This window comes from Ostrinia furnacalis, unplaced genomic scaffold (assembly GCF_004193835.3).
Source record: "Ostrinia furnacalis isolate ACB-3 unplaced genomic scaffold, ASM419383v2 OfSCF0986, whole genome shotgun sequence".
NCBI classification, from domain to species: Eukaryota; Metazoa; Arthropoda; class Insecta; order Lepidoptera; family Crambidae; genus Ostrinia; species Ostrinia furnacalis.
The window spans coordinates 131,757-144,747 of record NW_021131225.1 but is presented as its reverse complement, the minus strand read 5'-3'; the positions used below and the strand labels follow the sequence as shown (position 1 = coordinate 144,747).

Here is a 12,991-nt window from a genome sequence, read left to right as displayed (position 1 = left end):
TAACCCTTTAATTTTAATTCGTTTTCTATTCTATTAGAATAGACTAGGCTTACCGACATAATATTCTTACCTCTAGTGCCTCTAGAAACCTAAAGTAATCCTAACCTATTAGATATACTTACCTACTTATCCTAAAGTAATTTAGGTATTAACTTTTATTTTTGATTAAATAAAATCACAGAAACAGAAACAACGAGATTTGACGATAACTTTATGAAACAGAATCACAAAGCCCTTTACCAAAGTACCTTCATATTTCGGCCTCGCTTGCAGATTTGTCCTGTCCCACCCGTACGTTGTTGAGATGGGGTAACTCTACCTTTATTTACCTGAGCATTAAATCAGTGTCACTGGTCACGCTGCCCGATGTGTCAAATAGATGGATGGCAGGATCGGTGGACGGATTAAACTTTGCAGCGTATTTTACATAAAGCGATGATAAGGACTGTTTTGGCGTCCACCTGCTTCTCTTGGGTCATTGTTTTTTAAATGTCATTGCTGTGCATAATATTTCTGGGGAAAGTCGTTCTATAGTTAGGTCCAGTCAACCAAGACGTATTATTTGTATGGGACTAAGTACTTACAATATTAGGTATCTCCATAAAGAGGTCAAGCTACTACAAACTCAAGATTTGTTTTGGGTTCTTATCAAAACAAAAAACATACATGACGCTTAGAATTCGAGTACATAAATATATAAATAGCACACCTAACAGTTAAAGTTTTACAATTTTTATTTGTAGATTTCACTGGCTACCATTTTTCCTGCACAATTTAACTTGCAATTTCTGATGTCTATGCATTATGTTTTAGTGTGAATTAATTCGTTTCTGAACCTTGAAGTATAAAAGGCCGCAGAAAATTATTCAAAAGAAAATATATGTAGAACAAACACCAATAAAACCTTATTCATAACACTGAAGAAGCCATGAAAGAATGCAATATAAAATTTTATAACTAAAACACCAAGTCATCCGAATGTTTGTTTCACATCATAAAGCAAGTTAGTTTCAACACTTTATGATGTTCTTTTCAACTTCAAACTACATTACGGCAAACAAATAGCAGACTGTAGCGGTACAAATAAGTTTTGTATCTCGTTGAACTCAATAAGATTAAAATCAATAAGAAAATACAAGGAGAGAATCCCACTTGAAAATCCAATAAAACAAGATGAAACCTCTTCAAACAAAGGCAGTAAATGCTGTATAGTGAAGCCTTATAATTAGATCTTCGATGTCTGTTGTCGGAGAACGGTTATTAAATTAATGTTGGGAAATAATAGAAATCGTAGAAGCATCATAATAGATTCCACATTTCACATACGTGCAGCACAAAATACACAATCGACGATTGTCAATCGTTGATGCGTTGTGAGAAAACGAGTAATAGGCTAGTTTCCTAAAAAAAATTTTTTAGTCCGTCATGTTTAATATCAAAAAATATTGGACACATATATTTTTATTTGACAATCTAACAAATAATTACATAGTTATGGTGCGTTGAAGTTCCGCACGACGTCACAACGTGCGGCACTTTTATGCAAGCACTAGCTTTCCGCCCGCGGCTTCGCCCGCGTGGAATTTTGTCTGTCACAGAAAAACTTTATCGCGCGCGTCCCTGTTTCAAAAACCGGGATAAAAACTATCCTATGTTCTTTCCCGGGACTCAAACTATCTCTATGCCAAATTTCATCAAAATCGGTTGCGAGGTTTAAGCGGGAAAGCGTAACAGACAGACAGACAGACAGACAGACAGACAGACAGACAGACAGACAGACAGACAGACAGACAGACAGACAGAGTTACTTTCGCATTTATAATATTAAGTTGGGATTGACGTCACGGGCCTCTTCTTATGAACTTTGGCGCGCTTTATCTCTTAAAATTTTCATTAGTTTGAAAAAGTGAAAAATACGTGTAGAGTATTTTTTGATAAGTTAACTGACGGACTAATTAAAACTCTTGCTTTTTGACCCAGGAAACATCCCTATTATTATAGGTAATCTTTCTTTCTTTAAAAATCTTTCTTGGGAAGATTATTGCAGTGCTTAGAGACTTATTAAACCAAAAAGGGTGATAAAATGACCATACATAATTTACTTCACACTCTGATTCAAGAACACCTCATTTATACCTACATCTAATTCCATAAATAAGTAAAATGTGTTGTATTTTTAACGTTTAAATATTTTTAGCGTTTATCCACAAATTAATAATATTATAAACAAAAAAAGATCATAATTTTAAACTAAGCATGAAAATTCATTATTCTGTCAGTGCCGCTATATCGCAGATTTATCAGACTCACTCACACCAACTTAGCAATTGCAAAAGGAGTCACTGTGCTGATAAAGACTAAAACAATTTGCAATTCAATGAAAATAGCTTTAATTTTTATATTTACAAAAAAAATGTTTTCCCATAAAAAAATTGGCTGGGCTCGTCCGGGATTTGAACCCGGGACCTCTCGCACCCTAAGCGAAAATCATACCCCTAGACCAACGAGCCGGTTGTGTGACACGTTGAAATACTGTTACCGCCTCTGTAGGTTGGTTAACATGCGTTTACGCAATCAAGTGAAAGGCAGTGATTTTGAACTCTAACGAACACACACACACGTAACTCACAGTCATGTTTGTTGTCATGTACATTTGATGAAATCGCACATCAAGACAAATACAGAGTTATTTGAAAGGAAACAATAAATTGAAATAATTCCGTTGCATTTAAAGAATTACAATACCAAAAAAGATCTACAAGGATTACGGGTAACAGTTAATAAAATATGTATAATTAAACTTACGACTAACGAATAAAAAAACCTAGAATACTCATCGTAATAAGAAGTAATTTAACTTCAAACATTTTGCACAAACAAAATTTTAGTCCATAATATTGTTCACCAAAAAAGAGCGGGCTCGTCCGGGATTTGAACCCGGGACCTCTCGCACCCAAAGCGAGAATCATACCCCTAGACCAACGAGCCACTTGCAGAAAGTTGTTGAAATTGAAATCCACAATCGAAGACGCGTTAAAAATTCATTTTAATTCGATCCAATTCGTGACGTCATCACACTTTAGACCGACCGGCGACCGGATATAATCGCTGAGATAAGGAATTCATTACAGTTAGGTATTTTGCATTTAACTCATATTTTACATTTTACTAAAGACTATTGTATGCTATTGTCAGGTAAGTAGGTACCTATATTTAGTTGATTATGAGCACTCTGTGTAAAGAAATATCTAAGCACTTCAAAACCCCAGTTTGTGACGAGTGCTAATGAAAATACATTGAGAAATCTGCAGATTTTAGTGTTAAATAGAACGGACTAATTGTATTTCAATTATGAAAGCAAAACTTCTTCGCTGGCTGTGTATATTTTAATGACATACTACATTGAATCTTGCGCATTCACACAATCTTTATTAGATTTAGTCATCTGCTATTATGAAACGGTAAATACTTTCTACTATACCAAAATTATCATTTTTCAATGTTAAAGTAATGTGGCAGTTTTGTGTGTCATGTATGAAATCTATAGGTACGTAATTTTGATGAATAGGTAACAGTAAGTTCTAGTTGGCGCAAACAAAATTTAAATGAGATGCTAATTTTATCTATTTCCAGTAACCAGTTTATTTTGGTTTCTGAATCACAGTCCTATTGAGTAGGAGGTATAGTCGTAAAAATCCACTTTGATAATTTGGAGGCTTTAAAGTATTATTTCACAGTGTTAAACTAACAAAACTGGTAGAAAATTAACATGGATGGAGCTAAATATTTAAAGATATTTCCTTTTTACTTGTCCAAAATGTTAATTCGGTATAACTCGACTCGACTGTACGTCAAACGCCGAGGTCAATAAAACTTCAGAAGCGGGGCTCGATTAGCATGCCACTCGATAAAATTTATTGAGTGGAATTTATTGTTATCATTTCCTTAAACATTATAGTGTTTATGTCCATAATGTATGTTTCATGTTTACTTAGAATAAACACTAGTAAAATAATATTAATATGTCACAAAAATATATTATGTGTGCAAGTTACATCCTTTTCCTGCACAGAAAATAAACATTGGTCATTTTTATAAATAATGAAAACTAAAGCAAGGAGCTCCAGTTTACCCTCTAAATATACTGTCTTATTACCTACTAAAAATTCTTGACTAAACTAGATTGAAGTAGCTTCCATTTTTTGGCAATTTTATTTTGTAAGTACTTACCAACCTAACTTCGTAATTAGGTAAATTCATAGTAGTGCATATTATAAGCATAATTTTTAACAGTAGAGCTTAATTTTAGGATTAACTTTTTCATATCGACTGGTTCAAGAATAAGGACCGCTGTCGAACCGGCACTCGTTCCCAGCGTGAGATAGCCCCGCTCGGCATAAATATTGCTCCTCACTTTACTCATGAAGCAGCCAACAAATTTGGAGTTTTAGCCACGTACTGCTGATGTACAGTTAAAAGCACGGAAAGAGATGAAAGTTTAATGGTTTCAACATTATCTAAATTGAAGAGTTAGGAGCATCGAATAAAAGATATTCTGTTGGAGTAAAACATAATCATACCTATCTATCGGTAGGAGCAATTTGTATGAATTGATGATTCATATAAACTACCTTGTAGTATAGGTATGAGTCAAATTAGTATTCAATTTACAAACGGACACCAAATTTTACTCTTAAAAAAATTGTTTTATTTTAAGATGTGAACTTGATTTCATGTTATTGTTTTTAGCAACAAAAACAATATTCCAAATTGAATATCATATTGGTGAAGATTGAAGATGCACTGGTTTGAAATTCAAATACCGGCAAATGCTAAATAAAATTGCGTTCAGATTTCAAGTCACTTCTTATTTCAGAAGCACTACAACATAAAGCTGTAAGCGAACAGAATTTTAGCACTCTAAAGTCGTAAACGCTGCCAACAAATATTCACATCAAAGTCTAGGCTACTGAAGCCATCGTAAACTACACACAAAGGGCTCACTCAACAATCTTAGTTAACAATTATTTCGAAGGGAGTAATTTCGGGGCCGGTATGTAAATTGCTCCAAGTATTCCTGATATGAGACACGCGAAACTTCGACATTCACTTATAATTTGGCGCAGGCTTTCTGAGATAGCGAACTTATCTACATAATATGAATATTACTCTGCATGTGCATAAACCGTGTAGTAAGATTTTCTTGGGTTAATTTTATCAGTGATTGCCAAACCAAAGTTGTCTCCGGAAAGTTAAAGAAGAAAGATGCAATTGAATGTTTTATTTCTTCTACCTATTGCATATTTATTACGAGTAGGTACAATACACAGAATAGTAGTAGTGATGAGTAGAACTTATGAACAATTCTGCAGGAGAAGGAAGGGTCCACACAAAGTCTCCTGAATCACTTGCTGTTTTTCCATATAAGTCCAGGTAACCAAAAATTTTTGGTCCTTCTTTTCACGTCCTTGAAATGTCGGGAGTTCCCGGAACTAAAATATCAATGTCCTTAACGTAACCATAACACTGCTTTGAAGTTTGTTGTATTCTACAGAAATTATATTAATGCTTGTTTCGACAACCTTGTGTTGTGTTCTTAAGACATCATTATGACATTTGATCAAAGATGTAATGGTTCAATCGAAGTTTGTTTATTAAATGAGAAGACAGACAGATACTTGCGTGGACGTCGCTCAAGTAAACATAAAGTTTTAATTGAAATTAATAACTTAGTTCGAATATTCAGGCTTAAGTGACTTCTATTGTTTAAGTCTAAGTGACTTTGATGTATAACCGTAATTACATAATGTGTCTCTGATATTCTAATCGAGATTAAGTTTAAACTAGCTGACAGATTAAAACCTCAGTCAACATAATGCTGTTTAATTAATGAAAAAATAAGAATCGGTCATTAGTCGCAGACTTGTCTAAAAGGCTGCCCATTATAATCACGCGATGAATCTCAGGATCAAAATAATAACAAAAGCTGGCAGATCTCCTTTCAAGCTAGGTACCTACTTTTTTATAATGTATGAGTTTTAATTGATAACCGTTTCACTTAGGTAGAAGCCAAGTCTATTCTCCTTTTCAAAAAACTCTCAACTAAAATCCTCAAAATAATTAGAGAGCACTTGTTTTTATTCGCTTTTTATTTTGAATTGCAAATAACTACGAGATTATTTTGAAAGCTCTAAGAAAATACTTTGAACGAAATTAGTAATCTAATTACCGAAAGAAAGGAGATCTGTGAAATCCAGTCCTCAATAGAAATTTCTTTTTATTTTCTCTCTAAATGGCGTCTCACTTTATCCTCCTAATTACCCATCTGCATAAAAAGAACAAAGTTTTTATGGACTCCGGGACGGTCACAATTGCTGACACTTAGAAATAAACCTCTATACAAGATTGGGTCTTAATAACTCTTAAAAATAATGGCTTATTGAAAATCTAGATTTCAAGGTTATTCAAATTGTTATTTTACTTTCTTACCTGATAATCATCTGTCCTAGTCCTTCATTAACGCGATTCTTTAAAATTGTTCGTAAATTCCTGGAGTATCAGCATGCATGACTATGCTATAAGTAAGTACCTACTTATAGCTTATACTTGTGAAGTCACAAAATTTGTAAAAAAAACATGGTTTCTCTAGCTAGACAATGTGATTATGTTGAAGCACGATTAAATTAAGCACGAGTACCTACACACTAGCCTCTTGATGAAACGTCGAATTTTGAATTCGCGTTACAAAAATTCGACGTTGGAATAATATTTTTTGCTCTCGTATAAAAATAATATCGTCATAACGTTGAAACGTTGGAGTGGTTCCGGAGCGCTCTCCGCCGCCACAAATGGAATAAGCTGGAGTGGCCCCCGCCCGTATCGATGCGGGGGCCAATCGCATCATTCCCATCTGGAGTGCACTTTGAACAAAAAGCCACAATGTGAAAAAATGTTATATTGTTTTGAAATTTTTGAAATTGCTAGACACCGAAAGATGTCTGGATGGCCATAAGAAGTTCACGATGATTTTAGGAAATGTTGTGGAATTTGTCTGTTGCATGTTGAGAAATGAATGAGTCGAGGGAACGAACATTTACTTATTTGGAGGTTTTTTTACATTTTTCTCCAAAGTCCCAAAAGTACTACTCCGTTCTCAAAATTAAGCTTGAAAATGCAAAAAATATCTGCTATTATTGAAGGTAGCTAAAAGTACTTACATACTCGTAAGATAGAAGCATTCCATTCAGCAAAATAAATAACACCCGTAAGCAGCCTGTGAGTTAAAATAGGAAACTGTTCCATTGATACATTGATAGCAAAGCAACTCAAGCGACGTTTTTCATGAATTATATAAATAAATTCATGATCGAGACAAGGCTTCAAAGCAACGTAAATGGACTTTATCTGTAGAATGGTTCTGAGCTGTTATCACACACAGCAAAGTAATTCCAGTTGCAGGAGTGGAGAGGTTCCGAGCGCGGCCGCAAATGGAATAAAACTGGAGTAGGACCACGTATCGGTTAAATAGTCCTCGAATATGTGGCTTTATATTTATTTCTATTGTGAATTAAGGGACTAATTCCACCTCTTGCTTCACAGGCAGGAATTAAGCCGTCAATAACAACTAAACCAGTGAAGACCAAAGTCCCAGGGGAAAGCTGTAAACTCTCGTCATGAATATTCAAGTCTTTACTTAAGCAGTAAAAAGTTTATCATAAAATAAATATTGCAATAATTATTGCATTCAGAATCATTAAACCTATTTATTACTTCCTTCTAACAGTTCTAACACCAAAGATGCTAATTTGCTATTCTCATAATGTCAGGCGTTGTCATTCTCCAATACTCCAGTTCTAGTAATTTATTTTGTCTCTAGTAGAAAAGACACCACAGCACATGAGATTATTGAGAAAATTTTGCATATTGGTTTTTTGGCAAATTTCCAAAAGGCTGACAATGTTCAACCGGTCAGATAGCGTACTAAAATGGTAAAATTTTCAATAAAATATTTCAACATGTTTTTCAAATCAATAGAGTTTAGTTAAAAGAACGAACTTTCAGAAATTAAGTAATTCGAAAATAAACGCAGAAAATTATTTTCGGAACTTGTCTCGAGTTGTTATGATCTCATGTGTTCGTCTACGAGTAACGAGGTAGCAGGCAAACATATTTATTATGATGAATACCCCTAGCTTTTGGGTAAACAAGTATACGTGTCACAAACAAAAACAACGAAATCAACGTTGCTCAATTATGCACACAGACATGAGAAACACGCGTCAAACTTATAGCACCCCTACTTTTAGCGTGACGGCTAAAAATATCGGTCAATCTTAATGTAATACAGCTGCCAAAACCAGGAAATAGGTCGGAGCTTCTCTCAATGTCTTTACTAAAGATGGCAGCAGATCAAACTCATAACTGCGAATTTGCATGCAACAATAACAATGTAAATGGGGGCCCTTGAGGCGTCATCCGGTTGAATTATTCAAGCGAATTTTCTAAACTCAAAGCTCGCATGACGTAATCCGTGGAAAGCCATTATATCTGTCGGGAAATCTCATTTCCGGACTAAGAAAAACCGGGTAAGAACGGGTTGCTCTCCGAGCTTGGGTTTCGTACACAGTCATTAAGTATTAAATTAAACCGACATTCTGGCTTGCCAGATTACATTTTACGTCTCATGTTAGCTGTTTACATCAAATCTAGAACGGAATACATTTCAAACTAAAATTACTTATGTGTAAAGACAGTGCTTTAGGTATACTATAAATTAATATGTCTTTAAGCACCTATAGGTATGGTTGTTTCGTAATATTCTATAATAATGGATTGTGTAGATAGGTACCTAACTGAAGACCCGTCATGTTGAACTATCTTCCATGTTGGCAAACTAGTCAAAAATCTGCATTACACAGTGGGTACCTCTAAGTAAGTGTTAAAATAAGGGTCAGACAGAGTTAGTATGAATAAAATTAATTGGGCCAAATATGACCAAAATAACGACAAAGGGCGTCGTTTTTGTCATTTCACTTACGGACGCCTAAAACTGAGTCGGTTCGGATGTGGGTCGGGCGACACTCGCACGATATCGCTGCTGTTTCGCGATAAGATTTCAATTAGTTTCGTAATCTCGCCAAACGAATCTGGACCGCGATTCTTAATTAATATAGGTGAAATTCAATCGAATCGAAATGTTTGTAGGGAACGATAGAATATGAATATTTTAAATTTTCTCTCAAATCTTTTTGTCCTAGAGTTCTGTTTCGTATTGATACCTCTGGTAAGAAATTTGATATAGTTGCGTGCGAAACGAAACTCAAAATTGTAGGCGGTTATAAAAAGCTACGAAATATCTACAATCAATCTAAATACCTACTTTGAAAGAGTTTTATGCAAATGAACAAAATTACAGTTCTTACGATTTAATTTCGTGAGTCTGTGAGAGTAAACGAATGTATCTGCCTGATTAGATATTTGAAACAACCAGAATAAGTTAGTCTTAGGCCCAGAACAGACTGTGAAACGCAACTGCAACGAAACTGCAACTGCTAGTTACTTTTGAGTTGCATCTAAGTTTCTGCCATAGCGTCCGTTGAGAGACCACACATGACGCGACCAGTTTGAAACTTTCAGTTTCAGTTTCATTCATCAGAATCATCAGAAAGTTGCAGTTTCGTTGCACTTGCGTTTCACCGTCTGTTCTGGGCCTAAGTGAAAAGCATAAAAATAAAAATGTTAAGAATAAAATTTAAAAAACAATAGCTAATGTGGAGTAGTTTGTCGTGATGTGCTCGTAGTTTTACATAATTATGTAGAATTGTAGATTAATAAGCACCTGAAACGAATAAAACATAAAACTTACCAGTTTTGTTCACAAAGTTAGACTTCGGTCGTTAGTTATAATAATAGGTATAGTCAGGAATAAGGTGTTTTACAGAAATGCACCAACAGACAAGTACCTACCTACTTACATTCTAGAATAATGATTACTAATAACTGGAAACTTTTCTGCCATAAATCTGAAAGTTCAGCAGTTATCCGCACAACTACTTAGCCCGAGCATATTTTTATGGGATAAAAGGTTTTCAACCTCTTAACTTTTAAGAGTGAGCACCGAAAAATTCCCCTGGGATTATTTGAATAGATTTCGCGCAGGTTTGTAAGCAAGAAATTGTTACTATGCGATTAGGGGTGCCATTCGTCCGGATCTGTCCGAATATGTCCGGACTTTTGGCTTTTTGACTTTAAATAGTCCGGCAATTTTGTTGGTCTCGGTTGTGTTTTTATTTTATCTTCTCTTAAAAGTACAAACTCGCACACGTAATAAAAAAAAAACACATGTGTTTTAAAATTGTGTCCGGTTACGTTCGATGTCCGACTTTTTGTCTTGACTTTTAGAAACTTCTAGAGGGTAACCCTATATGCAAGGTCCCTGGGGCACGCTCATCAGATAAAGCGACGTCGATTTGCCTCAAAGTGCTTCGCCTTTACGGGGATTTTAAATGTAATTCTAGGGTCGTCATAAATTGCAATTGAATTGTTCGATCTTTGCAGATATTTGCCTATTGTTTTCTTCCTTGACTTCGCTTTGGATTGCAAATTTTTACGTTTTTTGAAGGACGGCTTCATCGGTATTGTGTTTTGCTTACTATTACAATAAATGCACCAATATAATAGCTTTTGCTTAATAGAATTTATACATACCTACTGGCACGTAATGTACAGTCGACAACTCATCATACTACATTTTTTCGCAGCATCTTACGAATCTCATTGTTTAGCTTATTATGTTGTTCATACATATTCGTCTATCTACCTCAATTTTACAAAGAATTAAAATTAATAAAATAATTAAATAAGCCTTTGTAGTAGGAGGTACGAGCAATCAACTTCGTAATTTAAATAATTTTAGTCCTAAACCTGTTCTAATTGGACGATTCTCATCAAAGATTCTATTGTCTCGTCGTTTCTTTGTATTTCGTGTTAACTTTTATCTATCGTAATTAAAAATTCCGTTTCATTAGAGTAATTTACTGTAGGGAGCATCTGTTAAAAGCTTGTATCTGAGCTTAATATTTTTCTTAAGTTAAGCTTAAGTTTCAGGACGTTCACATGAAAGGTTTTGACTTACTTGACTTATGGTCCTATGTCCCCTAGATGGGGCAGAGGNTAGCAAAAAACCCATAGGAAATGAGATATTTCCAAAAAAAGCGCAAAAAACCGATTTTTGTGACCTTTGACCTTAAAATTTAATAGTAGCTTACACCCTACCATATGTAGGTTTTGAGACAACTTTCAGGGTGTCAATATACAAGTATTTACAGACTTACAGCTGGGTATCTCTAATTCCGAGATTCTTACCTAATTTAAGCTTAAATGACTGGACTACTATACATAGTCCGGCTATTTTATTTGTCTCGATTTTTATCTAGTCTCAAAAAATATAAATTTGCACACGTATTTCAAAAAATAATCGTGTGTTCTGATTTCCGGTTTATGTTTGATGTTCGGCTTTTTGTTGACTTTTAAAACCTTCTAGAGAGTAACCCTACATGCAAGGTCCCTGGGGCACGCTCATCAGATAAAGCGACGTCGATTTGCCACAAAGTGCTTCGCCTTTACGGGGATTTTAAATGTATTTCAAGGGTCGTCATAAATTGCAATTGAATTGTTCGATCTTTGCAGATATTTGCCTATTGTTTTCTTCCTTGATTTCGCTTTAGATTGCAAATTTTTACATTTTTTAAGGACTGGTTCACCGGTTTTGTGTTGTGTATTACAGTAATTGCACCAAAGTTATAGCTTGTAATGGAATTTATACATGCCTACTGGTTATACACGCGACATTTTCTATTCATAAGTTCACGTAAGTAATGTATGTACAGTGGACAGCAGCAGCAGCATATCATACTACATTCTTTTCGCAAAATAGCATCTTACGAATCTACATTACTTAGCTTAATATGTTGTCCATATTAGACGAATATCGTCTAGCTACCTCACTTTTGCAAAGAATTTAGATTAATAAAATAATTAAATAAACCTTTGTAGTAGGAGGTACGAGCAAACAACTTCACAATTTAAATAATTTTAGTCCTAAACCTGTTCTAATTGGACGATTCTCATCAAAGATTCTATTGTCTTGTCGTTTCTTTGTATTTCGTGTTAACTTTTATCTATCGTAATTAAAAATTCCGTTTCATTAGAATAATTTACTGTAGGAAGCATCTGTTAAAAGCTTGTATCTGAGCTTAATTTGTCGGCCGTTTGGTGTAGTGGTTCGAAACGGACTACTATTCCGGAGGTAGCGGGTTCGATTCCCGCACAGTACAAACATTTGTGTGCATGAACATATTTATTTGTATTGGACTGGGTGTTTTCTATGTATAATAAGTATGTATTTACAAAAAAAAAGTATTTAAGTATGTTTATATCCGTTGTCTAGTACCCATAGTACAAGCTTTGCTTAGTTTGGGACTAGAATCGCAGTGTAAAATGTCTAAGGATATTTATTTATTATTTATTTATTATTAATATGTTTTGTTTCAGGACGTTCACACGAAAGGTTCTGAAGCATAATAAAGTATTGTCTCTCTAAAAACTTTCAATAACCAAATCTTACCTAATATCAGAACTTGTAGGTACAATCAAGTTTAACGAGCTTTTAAAGTCTTTTGTGTATAATACCTAATCTAATGATGTTTTGTTGAAAAACCTTTTCTTATAAGTATTAAGAATGTTACTTTTGCCTATTATGTAATATTAAGTACGGAATTTATATTTGTTTACTGAAAACAATGTCGGAGATCGCCTTTATTGTTTCAACAAGCTCTTACTAACATCACTTAACTTGTAAGCTGAGCTTTAACATTATTAACTTAGTTTATTACCAGAGACAGCTGGAGATGGCTATCCTTTGAAACTTCTGACGTTCTTGATATTTGTTTCAACAAAGGATTCTAAAGTTAACAGCAAAGCGATTCCTGCA

At 34.5% G+C, this 12,991-nt stretch overlaps 2 non-coding genes across 2 annotated transcripts; both read right to left on the bottom strand.

Annotated features, from left to right (window-relative positions):
• Window positions 1-2,438: 2,438 nt before the first annotated feature.
• Window positions 2,439-2,510, bottom strand: TRNAP-AGG (transfer RNA proline (anticodon AGG)). Its single transcript has one exon. It is a non-coding gene; the product is annotated as a tRNA-Pro (tRNA).
• A 406-nt stretch (window positions 2,511-2,916) lies between these two features.
• On the bottom strand, window positions 2,917-2,988 carry TRNAP-UGG (transfer RNA proline (anticodon UGG)). Its single transcript has one exon. It is a non-coding gene; the product is annotated as a tRNA-Pro (tRNA).
• Between the last annotated feature and the right edge of the window lie 10,003 nt (window positions 2,989-12,991).